General features: G+C 36.3%; 1 pseudogene; it reads right to left on the bottom strand.

The window, feature by feature from the left end:
* Positions 1-9,523: 9,523 nt before the first annotated feature.
* Positions 9,524-19,267, bottom strand: LOC143619013 (UDP-glycosyltransferase 73E1 pseudogene; annotated as a pseudogene).
* Positions 19,268-20,442: the final 1,175 nt, after the last annotated feature.

Below are 20,442 nucleotides of genomic sequence, written 5' to 3'. Positions count from 1 at the left end.
CATCTGGATCTTCTTCAAAAGGTTGCTTTTCAACAAATAATCTGATAAACTTGTTGAATTTTCTTCAAAACTTGTAAACTAATATGAGTTACAAATACGAAAGACTTAATCACAAAATCGGGCCTTTCAATATCCCTCTAGTCTTTTGTATTTGCCTTATTTCCTTCTCACCACTCGCATTCGGACTCGTAGTCAAATACACCATCTGGATCTTCTTCAAAAGGTTGCTTTTCAACAAATAATCTGATAAACTTGTTGAATTTTCCAAAGATGGCGTCCGTGTAGCCATGATGGACATCTTCGACTGTACATAGAAAACAAACCCATCTCACCTTGCAAGACATTGCAAGAACTAGCATAGAAAACAACGAGAAATGAGCAGTCAGTTTAATCAATTTCGTTTCAGAGCTACACCAAGCTTAAGAACAAGAAATGATCGATCTGATAATTCTGCCAGTGAAATGGATGTGAGATCCAGAAGTAAGAAAAACTATAAACCTCATTTCTAGATAACCAAACTGGAGAGAGAAAAAAGGAATTCCAAGACCGAAAAGTCAAGGAATTCACGAAAAGGAAACAACAAAAGGAATACAAAGATTGAAAAATCTGAGGATTTTGTTTTAAAACCTAGAAGAAGATAGTCTAGAAAATCTTCCAAAATCAAGAAACCTACACGTGCATGGATTTCTAAGGACTATTCTTCTGATTTTGACACGTCCCAAAACTTCATAATTGATGACATGACAAAGATGGTAATTGTGTGGTAAACCTTCCCGAGACAACTAAGTCTCAGGAACCCATATCTAATTAGTTTGCTAATGTGTGTCGAGTCAGTCAAGAAGGTCTGTCAAAAGTATTTGGTACCTAGACAGTGGCTGTACCCGACACATGACTGGAGATGAGTCCTTATGGTTCAATGTTAAACCGTTTAATGGTGGAAACGTTTCCTTTGATGGAGATGTGGGAGGTAACATCGCAAAACGTGGAAGAGTGTAAAATGGGATCCTGACGTCCGATGACGTCAATTTGGTGGAACTACTGAACCACAATCTACGAAGTGTCTCACAAATATGTGATCGACAGTACTACACACTATTCACTCAGAATGAATGCTTGATTCTCAAACCAGGTTCCAAAGTTCCAGAAGAATGGATATTGATGCGTACTCTGAGGCATAATGATGCTTATATATTGGATATGAATAGCTGTTACGCACGTAGGACTGCTTCATGTTCATACACACACAACCTTTTGTCATTTAGCTTATCTTATCCATCTAGCTACAAGCTCTCTGTACTCCCCTTTCACTCTACCATCACGGTAATAAACATAACCAAACAAGATCCGAGATCTCGGTCCTCACTAGTGATTTTCGCTAGCTAGTGTAGAGGTTGATCCAAGTAGACTAGTTGTTATGTTGTTAGATCCGTCCAAGGGACCTACAACAACAAGCACACAACAACAAGCACATACATATACTAAAACCCACAAACTAAACTAAAACTCCATCTATAAATAGAAACATAATTTATTGATTCTCGTAACATTTGATTTGAATCCAAAATCTGCACCTTAAAGTTTTTATTTATAATGAAACCTAAACACATTATAATTGAAAATGATATATTCACAATAATATAAAAAAAATCTAAATAAACCTGGATAACCCGCGGGCTAAAAGTTAGTGTGTGTGTATATATATTACATAGGAATAGAACATAATACTAACATCAGGAGTTATTAATTTGGATATTTACCTATGCATGTAGATCTTAAGTTCACTAATGATCTCCTTCCATGCGTTAACTTTGAAGTCAATCACACCACACCAATTATGCAAGCTTGAGTATAAGCAGGGTTGCAAACAAGCCGAGCCTGAGCTATGCACTGTTTGAGCTCGGCTTGTTAAGATTTTCTAAAAGCCCGAGCTTGTGTTTTTAAGATCGAGCTTGGCTTGTATGGACAACTTAGAGCTCGGGATTGGCTCGAAAAAAATCTTTAAACAAGCCTAGGATTAGATTGAGCTCGCAATAGTTCGGCTCGATAAGCTCAAAAAAAATCTTTATACTAGTACAGTGATAAAAGAGAAGCATGTGATTTAAAAGTCTCTAGATAAAAGTTAACGCACAAAAATCCAACAATAAAATCCAACAAAAGAAGTCCAAATAACCATATCAACTTACAAAACCAACCAAAATAACCATAAAAAGTAGCAAGACCAAGTTAATTTTTTCAACCAAAACGACGATACAAATTTCGCGTCTTCTCATTCCACAAAATTCCCAAGCCACTATAGTATTAAACTTGAAACAATAAATCAGCAATGCTAAATGTCAGTAAAAATGTGTGTTAAGAAAGGTGCCACTAAATACTTAAGTTTTAGTGAGACAACATGCCACTAAAAGCGTGTGCCAGGCAATTATGTCATACGCAATGTGCCATTAAAACTAATTTTTAGTGGCACAAAAGCAAAATGTCATTACGTATGTGTGCCAAGTAAATGTGTTATATACACGCAAAGTGCCATTAAACCTAAAATAATGGCACAAAAGTTAAACGTCACTAAAAAAGTGTGAAAGCAAACGACTTTTTTTTGTTAGTAATTATAAATATAGTATAATTTAGAAGTTTGGTGTCACAAAAGTATTTTTTTAATATTATAATAGTTGTGTTTTGTTAATTTTATATAAATCATTTTTATGATAAATCAATTGTAATATCTTGGTGTGTTGGTTGATGTTGAGTTTGTTAATGCTAATTGACAACTAGGAAACAACTCAAGTTCAAGACACATACAAAGCAACATTTAACATTTATTTATGTACATTTTTGTTACTCCTTTCAATGAATAGATATTTTTTTTGGGTATCTTCTTTTTATTATTTTTAAATATTTTATTTGTGTTTGTTTATTTAAATATGTTCATATAAATTAGAGTTTTGGTGGCATAGTACCCTATTGGGTTACTTGACGGAAGACATTTTTTTTGTTATGAATTTGTTTATGTTCGTAATGAATGTGACGGAAACCGATTAAATTCACGTAGAGTCACTGTGTTTTGTTTTAGCTCCGGTACCGTAACATTCGTAACCAAAATCGACCGAGTGCCTATTTTTTTAGTTCCAGTACTGCAACGAACATGGCGTAAATTGACCGAATTTGCGTAGACTCACTGCATCAACTCTCGGTTACGACAACGGTCGAGTTTTACCAACACTCGAGCTATACCAACCAACTTCATCTCATTGGTCCACCTTATTTTTTAGAATTTTTTTGTTTTATATTTAGTTTTAGTTATGGTATTATACCGCACGTAATCGAAACCGACCGAATTCGCGTCGACTTACCGTCTCAATGCTTAGGATTGACAACGCTTGGATTTACCACACCCAGGTTTTACCAACCTGCCCAGCGCCACGCGCACCGGGCAATAAAATTCTAGATATATATATATATATATATATTAAAAAAGAAATGGTAGTTAACACACAAAATGTTACTATTAATGACAACAACCAATTATATTTAAACACCTTAGCCTTAGTCACATGTGTTAGTTAAGACTTCATTTACATGTTGTATGATGTGCTTTCCCATTTGCAGATTTGTTTTGAGGGTATATAGTAACCACCAGTGTCTTTGCCTTTCTTCTCAGCTGACTATCACTATCGACGGTGTCTTCCTCTTCACATAAGATTATGTTTTATGATAATATTAGGACTTAGACATATGAATACTGCATTATTTGTAATCCATTTACATGTATATTCATGCTTAAAGGCCTCTGTTTGACTTCATTAATTGTTAGTGTTTATTGCATATATGGGTTTATTATTCTGTTTTTTGTGAATTTCAAGATGGAAATAAACATTTAAAAACATTCGATTGTGTTCTGTTTGTACAGGGCTGCCACATATGTGCTTTGAATTATACAATGTTGCAGTTCGCAACACACCGTAAACCGTAAAAGTTACAGTTTTAACTGTTGCTAACACTTTTTACGTGTTTACCTGCGGTGGGCAAATTACTAGTTAGTAATAAAATTGTCTTCTAAAAACAATATATAAGCACAAAAAACGGAAAATATGATAGAATAAGTGGTCTTTATTAATAAAACGGATCCAGTTACAATATAGAGGCAGGTAAGCGGGCAACAAGCTGCGCTGCCACCCCTTTTGAATGGCAAAACCGATCCTACTAAACAAAGTTATCGTTCTTCGGCGTCGTTGAGTTACTATACACGACCCGCTGAACTCTTTTTAAAAATGTAGCAACATCGGGGGCAAGGGACCCAAAAGTATCAAAAGCAAAAGGAATGAAGGCATGTTGATTCTCAACACATGCCTTCTCGTGCTTAGCAATTTTTCCCGCTTATGCCTTAAGCACAGCCTTCCTAGAAACAAACCCGGTGTCCCTGAGCCCGACGAGAGGGGACACCCCAGTAAGGTCCACACAAGCATGCTTCCCCTCGCCCATCTAAACACAAGAATGTCCGCCGGTCGAAGAGTAGACCTTCTTTCACACGGATCCGACAAGAAATTCACAGGAGCCTCTTTTCTTGCCGAGATTCCTGCCCGTTTTAACACATCACAAAGGACATCCCTAACCAAATCATGTCTATATTTAAACCCCGGGAGTTCTTGCAATGAACCGCGTGTTCACCAAATTTATCTAAACAAACTTTACGGCAGACCGGGCATGGCTCATCTACTGGGAAAAGGGGGATCATTAAACGATATTTAAGTATGGCTTGGTACTCCACTGCTGACATGTGCTGGCCTAACCCTTCGATGGGGGTGTCAAAAAGTCTTGAGCATGAGGAGCCTGAAGACATTCTAATACCGCTCTCTGACGAGAGGACATGCCAAACTTTTCTCCCAAACTTTTGACGGTTTTACTATAAAGGGCACTCGCCAAAATATTTTGGGCTTTAGGGGGGGGGGTGTCCTTATTAGTGAACCCGCCAAGATCAAGATCAGGAATAGAGTTGTGCAAATAATCCATCGCACACCCAAAATCGGAATCTAACCCATCAACACCACAATCATGCAAAATGTGGTCCTGTAACTTCCAAGATTGTGTTCTCGAGGCTACGAAAGCATAGGTGGAAACATCCTCAGCTGAATATAACCCTAAACCACCAAAATGGATAAGGTGAGAAGCTAGTCTCCATTGTAAATCAACTAAAAAAGGACCCCCACATACCACAATATCTTTAATCGCCGCTCGAAGCCCTTTGTCAAAAATAGAGACATCTTCTTTAACAAACATAGGCTGACATGTTCGGAGTCCGAACAACAACTTAGCCACCCCCATACATGAGCAAAGCAAGAGAAGCTCACATTGAGGGTCACGCGGGCGAGAAAGACATCTCATTAGTTCCATTGCACGTGAAGCTCTAGTAATAGCCAAACTACTGATAAAACCATCGTCCCGGCTAACCACTCCTCCAAGGAGTTTCATCCCTAACTCTGGTCTCCCAATCCCGATAAGAAATAAACCTACTTTTGCCTTTACCCCATTGCACGACGGCCAAAATACTTCGGTCTTCTTAATATTAAACTCAAGCCCCAAACTTGGCCCCTCAGATCTAATAATATCCAAGGCTTTAGCCACTTCAATGGTGTCTCCTATAACCGTGCCATCATCTAAGTATCATTCATGGAAAAGTAATTTACACCCATCTCGTACCCGATGAATGAGGGGATGTAAGGCTAATTCAAAGAGGAGGGGTCCTAAAGGATCGCCTTGTTGAACCCCGGTATTTGATTGGATACAATTATTCCCTACATATAGCCTAGTCGGCTGCCCGTAAAGAAAATTAACCCATAGGGAAATAGATGGGCATCTGGCACGAACCTCCTGCAAAAGTGTGGTCCTATTCACCAAGTTGAAGGCATTAGAAAAATCTACAGTAAGCAAAATCAACGACCCATCTGAATGGAACATGTTAAGAAATCTATTCTCGCTATGAAGCACCGCCTCCGCTCCACTCGGGATCCCCACCCCGAATTGAAAATCACCAAGGTATTTTGCCATCTCTTTCCCAACACTCCTCATAGCGACTTTGGATACAAGCCTTCTCCAAATTGCGCCAACGGCAATAGGCCTAATCCCATTGTCGGGCTTAAGTAGTGGCGTTATGGGGGCAGAAGCCACAAACTCCGCCAAAGCAACAGGGCATCTCCCCCCAACCACAAGTTAACCACCTCAGTGATAACTTTAAGCAACCCCACGGCAATTGCGGATCCTTCCCCACATAGGGCATCCAAAATATGTTGGGCCGTAAGTCCATCTCTCCCACAAGAAGTCCCTTTAGGAAAAGATTTAATACACCCTAAAACACTTTCAATGTCCACAACCAAAGGGGCATCCGAGAGTAAGGCCCCAGGCAAGGCAAGCGGGGGCAAGATGGGATGCTTATCAAGCAACGCTTTCATAGTAGCGTCACCAAGAGGAGCAACACCCGAAGAGCACAAAACTTTAACCGCAGCCGTGAAGTGCCCATCAGCAACCTTTCGAATACACTGCTTAGCATTGAGGCCCTCCCTCGAATGATCACCCCCGAAAGAGGCCTCATCGGCTCTTGAGCCCATATCCATTGGTTGGCTTAAGAGCGATTGGATAAGGTCAACACATCCGCTTCCATCACCCCAAGTTGCTAGTGCATGCCGAATAGAATTTCCGAGACGACCTCCTCTGTCAGAGAGGAGTTGAGAATCAGGATCGATGGCACGATGGTTGGCATCGACCCAATCAACATAGGCTGGATTGGCTTCTTCTTTCCCGTCTTTAGAGAGGGTGGCAGCAGGTGGTTCAATCGAACCATCAACATGGCTGGTGAGTTTTTGATAATTGAAAAGGGGTAAAATCTGGTTTTTCCAACAAAGATAATTTGTGAAATATAGTTTTAGAGTAATCATGTGGAGATTGGTGGCCATTGGAAGAAAGCCATTAGAGACAGAGGTGGATGATGCCATTAGTAGGAAAGGTTGCAAAAGGAATTAGGTTTATGAGGATTAGAAGTATGGTGATACCATATGAGAGTGTTTACAATGGTAAATCTCTATATAGTTAGAATTGTATTCTATAAATAATGAGAGTTACAAACAACAATAGGAAATACATTAATGAATAACAAACTAATGCAATACAATTTAAACAAATTGTTAAATTATTGGAATTGCTTAATCATTGGGATTTCCTTTATCTCTGTCAACTAGTAATACTTCGAGCATGTATGGCAAAACTAGCTTATAATTGTAGCTGGTGGCTGGAAGTTGTAGCTGGTGGCTGTAGCTTTTTATATATATATTTAGATGTTTGGCAGAGTAGCTAGAGCTTTTAATAATATATATATAATTACTAAAATGGGCAAACTAAAAACAATAATAGTAAATGCATTTATTTTGAAAGGTTATTTAAATAAATTAAAATACTAAAAGCTTGTAGCTCTTTTTAAACGCTACTAGTAGAAGCTTTAAGCTTTTTCTTTTGATCTAAAAGCTTCAAGCTCCTTGAACCAAATAAGACTTTTAATTGAGCAGAAGCTTTTTCTTAAAAGCTTGAAGTTTGAAGCTCTTAAAAGCATCCTGCCAAACATACCTTCATGTCAAATTAGATTAATTTGGTCATTATCAAAACAATTAAGGTTGATTAAAGTTCAAACCATTGCTTTCCCAACATTTTTGAGAGTCCCATAGTAGATCTATCTGAAACTTGGTCTTTGTGCTAGAACTCTAACCTTAATCGAATCGGATCTTTAATCAGAGTTGTTTGAGCTGCCCGGAGTTGATTTAAGTGGATCCTACCGGTGAATCAACTTGAAATCGCTAGTCAAATGTTCTCCTACCAAATCTGATCTTGAAAGTTGGATTCTTAGATCTTCTTGATTTCTCTATAGAAGTTTGGATGATAAGAAAGAATGAGGGAGTGTCGTGGCTCCAAGGCCTGGTAGGGTCCTTTGCAAGAGTTTGTCAAAAACTAAAGAACGTTAAGTCTCTCGCGTCTTTTAAATATTCTGTAAGACGTCTTAATTCTAAACAAAAGAAATTATATTTTTAGTTCGTGTTGCCTCTGGCGCAACAAATTCAATATGTTCCGTCATGCATGTATCTACTGCGACAAAATAATCGAATCATGTGCTATGCGTATTTGAATCTGTTTTGCCAAGTGATCTAATTTTCCAAGTTAGGTTGAAATCCATTACACGTCAAAAGACACTTGCACACTATATTAGTTAGTAATTACAAAATATGATCAACGACCGTTGGTTAAGGCTAAATAAAATGAAAGTGATCTATACACTTTGGTAGAAATTCATAGCCTTTTTATCGATATTGTTCACCCAGAGTCAATGACACACACAAACACCAAAGATCTATAAACATAATAGAATGACAGAACCAGGAGTTTATGATCAAACACCGATCATGACTCTTTCTTATTATTGAATAAAACTTGCGCACATAAACAATAACCCTAACCCTCTATTTGTACTAAACAAACAACTTGTTAAAAAGAAAAGAAAAAGAAAACCTATTCTATGAAACTAAATAACCTTAGTATTCTTACATACAAAAACTGTACAAAAATAAAGTTATTAAATAATTCTAAACCCTTTAGCAAACAACTTTTCAATTTTTACTTTCTTTCAATACATGTATAACTTTCAATGATTTGTGATGCTGTAATGTTTCAGGCAATCAATATAGGTATCTTTCATAAATGAAAAAGATAGAAAAATCAAACAAAATTGTTGAATTTTAACAAGATTATCAAAGTTCATATTACCCATTATATGTAAAAGCGCAGCGGATTAAAGTTTTAAATGTTGTTAGTTTATTCATGTTAAAACCGATTATAAGATAAAAGCCAAACCCGGATCCAAAAATGGACATGCATGCTATCAAAACTCAAAAACAAGAACATGCAAATTAGCACTTCTACCATAGAATGCTTATTATTATTACTACCTTTTAAAAGTAAGTAAGATAAAGGTAGATGATGCTCTTTGAATGGAAGCCTTCAAAACCGAATGCCTCAAGCTTGCATACCCTTCAAGCCACCAACCAACACCTTGTAGCTAGGATTTACTCTTGATTTTGACCTCCCTTCTTGGTCCTCTTTTGGCCGAAATTGAGAGAGAGAGGAAGAAGGACTTCTTGCAAAGATGAAAGCTTAGAGAGAGTTAAGTGAGAGAAAGGAGTTGTGTGCTTAAATAGATGTAATAACCAAGACAAAATTGTATGTGTTTTGGTTGGGTGAGGCCTAAAGTGGCCGGCCTCATGTGGGTCCCATCATGGGTTTTGAATTTCAAATTTTTTTAAAATATCACATGCATCTTGTGCTTGTTACATTTAACATAATATACATGTTATAAAGTTAATCCAACATGCTTAACCAAATAAATAACATTAAAATTAATCTTTCTAAAATAAATTATCCATATAATTTGTTATCCTTTCAAGTGCAATTGCTTAGGAAACTAATTCCCAAAATCAAGTGTTGATACTTATTTACTATGATCACATCATTTAAACAAATATCTATGGTGTTCGTCCAGCTTGTTATTGGGTATGACCCAACTTGTATCATAACGCACTAGTCACATCAATACTGTATGTGTCTTGGGCAGACCGAGTTCTACAAAATTAACAATCAATCTTTCAATAGTTTTTGTTGCTGTATTGTTTCTGTAACATCACGAATCAATGAAGTCACATTTTCATAAGAAGATCCACCTTCCAACATTGCTTTCTTAGCCATTATTGCTAGTTCACTAGCCCTTGTTCTTCTTTGTTTTCCATCTTCATCATCTCCCATCAAACATTCAACTGCCAACTTGATATCCTCCTTCTTCACCAACACTCCAACCTTCTCTTCTTCCCCGAACAGAACCTTAACACCGATCCTAACTCCAATCTTCAAAATCTCGACTATGAAAGTTTCGTTTAAAAACTGGTCCATAAAAAATGGCCACGTGATCATTGGAACGCCCGCACTGATTGCTTCCAGTGTCGAGTTCCATCCACAATGACTTATAAAACCCCCAATAGCACAATGTGACAATATCAAGACTTGTGGGGCCCACCCATGGATGACTAACCCGCGGTCCCTTACTCTATCTTCAAACCCTTGTTCCGAAAACCATTTCTCGAGTTCCTCGGGTTTGTTTCTTACACACCATATAAATGGTCGGTTTAACGACTCAAGTCCTAGCCCGAGCTCAATCACTTGTGCCGTAGAAACACGCGAAAGACTTCCTAAACAAACGAATAATACCGACCCCGGGTCCCTTTCATCGAGCCACTTCAAGCAATCGTGCTCGTTGATCGCAGCCTTTTTCCCTCTCTCGGCTAGGTCCGACCCGGTTTTGTTGCATAGCGAAACCGGGCCGATACACCATATTTTCTTATCTTTTACTTTTTTGTATTCCTTAACATATTCGGGTTCGAGTTCCTCGAAAGTGTGAACTATAATCCCGAATGCGGCATTCTCCGCTTCGGCAACCCGGACCCAGGTCCCCATGTCCTCTTCGGAGACCCCTTTCGACGAACCCGTTATTTGAACTTTAGTAACTTCAACCCGATCGGGTAAACCGGGTATCACAGCCCGCTTGGTATCCGATTCAACCGATCCCAAAAGTTTGGAAGTGACGGCAGCATGAATGCACAACAAATAAAAACATCCCGGACCGTTAAACAAGATGCCGCGGGATGTTAAGCCGACGCGCCACATATGTAGTCCACGGGAACCAGAAGTCGGATATGACACAATCCGGAGGGGGGGCAAAGCTCGCGGAGCAAATTCTCCGCGGGTTGTTCTAACAAATCCAAGGCAGCCGAGAGCTTTTTCCAATACTCGAATGACGGAAGCTTGTCTAAGCTTTCACATCCTTCGGGTAAACCCACTTCAGCTAACGCGAGTTGGAGCTCAAGTAGCCGAATCTTGAGGTTCACCTCGTTGGCGCGGGTTATAACCGGTCGAATTCGGTTGGCCTCAAGAGGTGTGGTGACTATAGTAATTGTAGCACCACGTTGTGCTAGTATTTTAGCTATGTCAACCATGGGTACCAAATGACCTTGAGCCATTAGAGGAAATAAAAACCCATTTTTTTTTGAGTTATGAAATCTAAGGCAAAAGGTTTATATATATGTAGTGTGAGGATGGTTTTATGAAATGCTATCTCATGAGTATGTGGTTATATTGTACCAGTCTCGTTAAAGATAGGAAAATATATTAAAACGATGTGGGTAATTGCCGACCACCATATGTGGTGTGGTGGTACCACATCCAATGTTGAAAATTCGTATGAGAATTTGTTTCTATCATAGAGAGATTGCTAGAACTTGTGGGTGGTGTTAACTAGAGTGATAAACTACAGTTTTGGTGTTAATACATAGCGAATAAATTAAAGCAAAATATTGATTAAGGTAGTGTTTTAAAACCTGGACCTGCCTGGTTGGTCGGATCGGACCCGGTACCTGTACTGGCGGGTTAAGGTGTTTGACCTGTTTCTAAAAACTCTGTCAGGTTTTTCGGGTGGCGGCCGGCCTGGACCCGATGACCCATTGAGTGATCGGGATAAAGGTCTTTTTAATTAAATAAAAATGATGTGGACATCGGGTATCGAACCCGGTGCATGAACCTAGATTAAGTATTTATGAATACTCCACTAGCCAACCAACCAACCAAACTACATTTATAGTAGTATAGAAGAAACATAAATCCTATATATTTAAAAAAAATATGTGTAAATGCACAAGTTGATTGTTATTATTATTTTTAATAATCTCAACTTAATGCAGTTGACCGATAATAATCCCAACTTAAACAATAGCTGTCACTGGTCCCAACTTTCATACTGTTTGTTTTCATTCCCCCCCTCCCCTTGTTTCAAAAAAAACTTAACGGCGTTAAGTTTTTTTCAAATTTCAAATTGATGTTTTAGAGCTTTCGTTCGAAATGAGGATACAAGTCGATTGATATAAAACTTACCTCAAAACAGTGGTTCAGGTTATGTTTGGCAAAACTAGCTGGTAGCTGATAGCTGTAAGCTGGAAGCTGAAGGCTGTAAGCTGGTAGCTTTTTAAATACTTAGGTGTTTGGCAGAGTAGCGAAAGCTTTTAATAAAACTAGTTGGGTTCCCGTGTGGTGCGGCGGAATGAGCGCACAACCTAACATCAACCGCATAATCAGTGTCGGTACATGATTCACCTGATGACAGTGCATACATAACCTGAATGTAGACGTTTAATTCATGGAAAAGAAGTAAGCTTGTAAATGATGTCGAAAATCAAGAAACAAAGCTGAAATATACAGTATTTTCAAAACAACATTTTTGTTATGAATCACTTTTTGAACATGCACTGTTCTAATCTGAAACATGTTCTGACCTGACCCTTTTCGACTCAAAAGCGTACCGACACAAATCGAACTGATTTAACCCTTTTTGTATCGACTCGTTCTGACCCTAATTTAATCTTACACATGACTCAAGTTCGTCTGACTCGACTCCTAATTTGGTCTTACACATGACTCAAGCTCACCTAACTCGACTTTTTACCGATCCTACCCGATAATCACGTAGTATGTTAATTTTTTAAAGTCAAAGAAGTATAACAATATCATACTCAAATTAAAGAGAATAAAATATTTGTTTTTATGATGTAATTTGTTTAAAAAATTATTAACGTCTGAAAAATTTATGGCTCATAAAAAAATCATGGGGGTAATTAGTTTTGAATAAGGGTTGAATGTGTAACTATTATATAAATTAATAAAAGTTGATATAAGTTCAAGTACTAAACTTGTAAATTCAAATGTAAAAGCTTGTAGCTAGCTTTTTCTCAAAAGCTACCAATACTAGCGTTTCATAAAGGAGCTTTTTCTACCAATCAAAAAGCTTGAAGCTACTTCAATCAAACACAGCTTTTTATTAAATAGGAGTTTTTTCATAAAAGCTTAAAGCTTGTAGCTCCTAAAAGCTTATAAAAGCTCCTTGCCAAACATACCCTCAAATGACTAAAGGATACTTCAATTTCGGTGTGTAAACTTTTAATCAACAAAAATCAAGTTATTTGGAGCACCATTTCGAGGTAAGTTTTACATCAATCGATTCGTATCCTCATTACGATCGAAAGCCCTAAAACATCAATTAGAAATTTGGAAAAAACTTAACGTCGTTAAGTTATTTTAACAAAGGTCCAATGAGACAAATTGTGTGAAAGTTGGTACTGGTGACAACTATTTTTTTATTATTGACCAACTGCATTAAGTTGAGATTATTAATATCCAATTCGCCTTATTTTTTATATTTATATAATGACGTCATCCGGGTAAACACCGGTTCGCTCTCCCGGGTCAGTCCGACCTTTGACCCGGTAAGGCATCCGGTTCAATGTTCGAGCTGAGTCTGAAAACATTATGCTAATGTATTTAGATTATTAGAGACAACAAGACATTATTTTATGCTCGATGGAAGTATAACACTCTTCCTTAGGCCCGTTCAAAGAAAAATACGAAACGGCGTATCACCGAAGACTTAACATACAAGCCAATGCTAATTCAAGGTTACACGTAAACAACATGGTAATTCATTGAGGCTACTCCACGGTTTTGTCCGCTGTTTTTCCTTCTCATTTATATGATACTGAATATATCGTTGTGACGTGTTTATTTTTATTTATGTATCAACATAAACTTTATTCATAGTAGAGCCTTATAATTTCCCACCCCATCAACAATCTCACCGTATTGTGCGGGTTTACATTTACCCGTTCATATGATGTTATAATGAGAAAACAGCCAAACAAGATTAAGTAAAATATCTTTGAGCTTAGAATCATAGGTCAAATTACAAAATTTAGATCCAAGTTGATCCGTTATTATTGGCATGATAGATTTTGTTATGATCAGCCAACGAGCCATGTCAGCACCACAATTATGCACACACCACATTCCTCTTCTACGAGGGACGCGATGATCGTGCATAATTCCTATATTAAAAGGTTTTAATTTAATAGTTTTATTTAGTTCGTTAAAATTTGAAGTTATTTTGTGCATGCTATGGAGTCTTGAGAAGATCGAGAAGGATATAAATTTGAAGTTATTTTCGCGCGTGCATCACACAACAATCACTTACACTTTTTTTTTCTTTATATAAATTTTTTTCAAGAGTACCACTACATATACCTTAAATATATATAAACACATAAAAGAAACTTCTCAGCATTCTTTCAAGCCACCAAACTACTTTATTTATAAATGTAGACTTCTAGAGTATTTCACTCGAATTCATGTGTATGGGTCTCTCCAAAGCTATTGCCCTTAAACGGGTTATAACATTCCATTAAATTTAAAATTAATCTCACCAAATATTTGATATAAAAGTCTTATAAAATAGAGATATACTAATAATTAATATCCAAATTAAAAAATATATTATTTATAATTAACAAACAATTTAATAGTAAAAAAATAAGCGGGTCATGGGTCTCACAAAACCCACAACTTTTAAACCGGGTTATAACATCTTATTTATTTGTGAAACCCTTTCATAAAAAATGCTAAGTATATTATTAACTTCCTTATAATAACTAAAATTAAAAATCCAAAAAAATATATAAATATTAGAAACGAATAATGTAAAACAATCTCCGTAATACGGGGTATAAAAACTAATATATATTATATATTATATATTATATATAGGGGTGCGTTAACGTACAATAGTTGCTTAACGTACATTAGGTACGCGAAATACGTTCAAGGTTAAAAAGCATAAAACATTCAAGCCAAATTCCCACCTTAAAATGTTGAAATGTTAAACCTTAAAACGTTCAAGCTTAAACCTAAAACGTTCAGGCTAAAAACTTAAAACATTCAGATTTAAATCTTGATACGTTCAAGGTTAAAACGCATCACTCAAAACTCAAAGTTGATCAATTGAAGCTTCAAATCGATGATTAATTGAATCGGTTCCAAAGATTAACCGATCAATTGGCTTCAATTTCAACTTCAGTTCTTATAAAAAATTAAACAAAACTTGTGAAACAACGGGAGCGGCGTTTGTGTTTTTCGGCGAGTTGCCGGACTCTCGTTGTCGACTCCGGTGATGGTGAAAGAGGTGTGCTGATGCCGGCAAGTGCTGGCGGAGACGGATTGAGGGAGAGGGACTGGAAGATGTGTGTAATTGTGATTTAGGGTTTATGAAAATCAACGCTATGCAATGTAGCGTAAGTAATGTACGATAAAAGATTATTATATTGGATCTCTTTGAATCAAATACAAATGAAATTAACGTGCTAATTGTGATAATAAAGTAGAGCAATTATGTAAGTACATCATAGAGTAATTATATAATCACTCTATAATATAATTACATAATTATTCATAATTATTCTAGTAAATTCTCACGATTAATACGTTAAATCATATATGTTAACTTTCCCCCTTATATATCAAAAAGTAAGAGTATAATTTTACGTATCTCTAGAAAAGTTGGTATATTATAGATTCCTTCTAGAAAAGGAGGCCCCCTTATTTGACGCGAACGGCAAATCCCAATCAATCCAAATACATAAGACAGTCAGCACGTTACTGTATGGACTATATGGAGCATGGACAAGTACTTATATACTTCTCACGTAACACGTAAGCTCATACCTCATTTATAATATATATAAATGAAACTATAAAAATCCTACGTGTCATAATGTAGTCGCTCCTTTTTTATTCGGAGTCACCAGATTTGCTTGTTTTAAAATGGAGGTTTCTCATGCATTTGACCCGAATTCACGGGTATAGGTCTCATCAAACCCAGATATTTCTTAAACGAGTTATAACATCTCATTAAATTAAAAACTAATCTCACCAAATATTTGATATAAAAATCATATAAAGTAGGGATATACTAAAATTAATATCTTATTTATTTAAAACTTATATATATATATATATATTATTTATTATTAAAAAACCAATTTTATAGTAAAAAAATAAATGGATCTTGGGTCTCATCAAACTCATATAGCTTTTAAACCGGGTTATAACATCTTATTTATTTTTGAAATAATTATCATCAAACCGTAAGTATATTATTAACTTTCCTACAATAAAAAAATAAAAATAAAAAAACAAATAAATATTAGAAAAAAATAATATAAAACAACTCCCGCAATAGAAGGGACAAAAACTAGTTATACCATATAGGTTAATAATTCTAGTTGATCCTGAGCTCTGATAGAAGAAATAATTAAGAGGTATTAGATCTGTGGGACTAGCATCACGGACCAAGTGTTGCCTGGTTTGCTAATAATTTTTCATGTACAAGTCACGCTCGGGCTTATCTTGTGCAATATCATATAATTATTTTGATATTTTGTTTAAACACATCAAAACTATTTATTTATTTATTTATTTATTATTATTATTATTATTATTATTATTATTATTATTATAAAACTTATATATCATATATTATTTAGTTATTTTTAATCTAACTTCATGTATTATGTAAATACATGTTGAATAAAACTTAGATTAATAACATATTTGTTTATGTTCACTAGACTAGTGATGCAGCGGTGAAACGATAACGAAAATCGATTCACGTTGATTCTAAGAATACCCGTGAAGAACTTCACAAAACTCTCAAATCCCACCCAAAGGTCTAGGGGAAAATGAAGAGAAAAAAGTAATTATTATCAAATTCAATTCTGACCATCCAGATTACTTCAACATAATATAAATAGAGTTTCAAATACGAAATGGGCCTAAAATTGGCCATGGTCCTAACACAAACCCAAAAACAAAAACATAAAAACTGTAAAAAAAAAAACATAAAATGGCCCATAACTTTATTTAGGAGTCGTTTCTGGGCTTCGGACAGGGGCCAAATGACAGAACCGAGCCCCGTTGCGGAAGCGTGAATAATCGGTATTAACGGTGGAGCTCGGATCCGGGTTAGGATCGTAACACGTATTCACTCTTGAACGATAATAATGGACGGATGTTGAGAGATCGTTCCGATTAACAATAATCAATAAAGTATGATGAACAGTTGTATGTAATCGAAACACAATAGATATATGTAGTAGTATGATTTCATTAACCGAATGATTGTCATGAAGAACACCCATACATACAAAGGAACGGCCACCCGGGGAGATCTCTTCCCCGGGGACAAACTCTCATAATACAATAATAAATCTTACAATGCACACATGACCTAAATAAATGATCTAAATCATCTATTTATACTAGTCTTGTGCCTTGGTCTTCACTCCACCGCCACTTGGATAAGACCAAAAGAATAAAATATAATATAATATTTCACCCGACAAATGCTTCAATTACTCGTTATAATATCTTGTTGTCTTTCTTTAATTTCTCGTTATAAACGAGTAACTATTCGATGCGTCGGTCTAAAGTATAATACCCAACAATCTCCCCCTTAGACCGATGCCATCGAATCACTTTCACGATCACCTCATAACCCAATGCCTTTCATAGAAATTCTCCCCCTCACATTTTTCATTACAAATCATCTTCTCTATATCTCTTTTGGATATAGTTGTATAGGCATAAGATTGAGGATTCAAACTTTAATGATCAACTACGAGTTAATCCGAAACCGCAAAAGGAAATAAACTCAAAATTTTCCTTAAAGTGAGTCTTTCACTTGATTCGACCAAAATTTGCAATGAAATTCCATGTAAATTTTCTCCCTCAATCTCGTTGCAATGCCATAAACGAATGTGTCTTTAAATCAAGTGCGGGTGAACATCTTCAATTCAAACAATCTTGACCATCCCTATCAAGAATTGTTGATAAATATTCAAAATAAACGCATTAAAAGATACCTTTTGTGGTTGAAAGTTGACATTTGACATGGTCAACTCTTGAAATGATCCGGGTAAATAAACCATCTTGTTCTTGTAAGCATCTTGTTGAAGTTGTTAAATTTTCGGTGACTATTGCCTAATTTTTGCTCAAAAATCTTCTAAAATGACCAAAATACCCCTCGTTGACCCGACACGGTCAACGGCTGAGTTGACCAAAAAAAGTCACTTCCAAACAGTCACTCATACTTGGGCAAACATTTATCATTAAGAATACATGGTCAAAAAGTCAACGGATAAGCGAGTATACATTCATTTCTTCATCTTGGCTCGTTTGACTTTGACAGTCAACTGCATCAATATCCAAAAATTTCTTCCAAAAACTTGAAATATTTCACAACCACAAACTTTCTTTTCACTAGCACACAGTATGCTTGAGAGTAAAAAGATGCAGTGATTTCATGGTTTTCATTACTAGCACAAAGCATGCTAGTGAGCAAAAAGTGTGCTGGAGCTTCCATACTTAAAAGATTTTCCATCAAAACTCATGATATGCTCATGCACACAAGATGTGCTCGAGATGAATATTTATATGCTCAATAAAACACGATGTGCTCGAGACTTAAAACATCACATGCTCGATCAAACACTTATGTACTCGAAACAAAAATTAAGTGCTTGTGGTCAAAGTTATGTGCTCGAAGCCTTAAGAACTTATCTTTTTGTGCTTGGGCTTGAATCACTTAACATTTCGAGCATATAATCCTCGTATCTTCGGTTTTAGAACATGCACCATCTATAAAAAGACTGAAATACCCTTGCAAATATTCAGCCCGTTAACAACACCTTTTAACAACATTTTCAGCAACATTAAACAACGAGTTCAGCACGTTTTACCGGCAATATTAGCACGTTAACAGCTCCTTAACAGCATGTATTAATCAGCAAACAATCAACTCGTTCACGGCACATTTTAGCAACAATAAATCAGCAAATTTCAGTGCATTTTTGTCCCGTTTCAGCAGCAAAAACAGCACGTTCAGCTCGTATATCAGCAAAAACAGCAACGGATCAGCAATATTCAGCACATTTTCGTTCGTTTAAGCACTTTTCAGCACTTAAACAGTGCGTTTCAGCACGTTTTCGTCCGTTTCAGCACTTAAATAGTGCGTTTTAGCACGTTTTCGTTCGTTTCAGCAATTTTCAGCACTTAAACAGTGCGTTTCAGCACGTTTTGACAGCAGTTCAGCACGTTAAACAGCTCGTTTAAGCACAAATCAGCGCGTTTTCAGCAACGAATCAGCAGTTTCAGCGCGTTTTTGCCCCGTTTCAGCATGTTTTAGCAGTTTTTCAGCTACTTCAGCTCGTTTATCAATAAAATCAGCAGAAACAACAGCAAAATCAGCAGCAAAATGTTTCATATGTTCGCGTAGAAGTTTGTATCAGGAGCTGATTTTGACAAAATTATCCCTTGCAACAGCAGTTGCGAAGTTAAGTACTCGTTTTTAGACTATAATATCAGCAAACACTACGAGACAACCCTTAAGCGAATGTGCAGCATCAACTGATCCGTTTAGCAGCAGCAAATGATTAACTGTTCATGTCTATATAAATCAGCAGCTAATAAACTTGTACAGCAACATTAACAGTATCAGCAAATATATATATTCAGACATCTCGGGACCAAAATCAGCAACATTATTCTCGTGATGAAAATTATGCAGCAGCATATGTAATATCTTTCAGCAGCTGTAACATCTTTTTATTAACAAAAAAAAAAAAAACCCAGCAGCCCCTAACTGATCGGGAGTCGAAAACACATCAGTAGCCAAATACGTAAACCAGCAGCAAATAGTTTATCAGATCATAAGTAGCTGCAACAAATTCATATCAGCATCTTCGCTGTTCAAACTCAGCAAGTGAGTTGCACAAGAACAGTTCCAATTAAGTGTTACATCTGTTCGTGAACTACTGTTTAATCTGCTCTAACCCCGTTCAGCACCAAACTTCTTGAGTAAATCATCACGAGAATAATCATCATATTAGCTTATGTGTTTGTGAGAGGCTGGTAACTGTTCGTGCACACAAATAAGCTACCCAATTACAAACCAGCAGCTCGGTTTTTTTCTTTTAACAATTAATTCAACAAAATTAATCAACAATGTGAACATTTAATCTTTGCTTCTCGAATTAGAACACATCATAACCAGCATACAGAGCTTAATCGGTCACCAATTTTCCCTAAACACGTGATTTTAGTTTTCCCCCAAATTTGACCTAAAACTTAAAATCTGAAATTAAACATTTGTAACTTGAATCTGAGCACTATAAATCATTCAAATCATCTCGAAATTATCATTCTATCACCAATCTAACCTCAATTTATCAAATACTCAGATCTGAAACATTTCATATGAACGAATTTAACCTTTAACGAGCCGAAAACAGTAGATCTGGACGAAACTGAACATATAAACGTGAAATTGATGTTGAATCTCCGAACTAATCATCAACCCAAACATCAATTCACATATATCATCCTTCAATCATCAAAGTTCAACCAAATCCATACAAAAACCCATAAAAACATCAACAA

Source organism: Bidens hawaiensis, unplaced genomic scaffold, assembly GCF_021521415.1.
Source record: "Bidens hawaiensis isolate Kalapana, Puna unplaced genomic scaffold, B.hawaiensis_p1.1 tig00002343_1, whole genome shotgun sequence".
Taxonomy (NCBI): domain Eukaryota; kingdom Viridiplantae; phylum Streptophyta; class Magnoliopsida; order Asterales; family Asteraceae; genus Bidens; species Bidens hawaiensis.
This window is presented reverse-complemented; position numbering and strand designations above follow the sequence as displayed.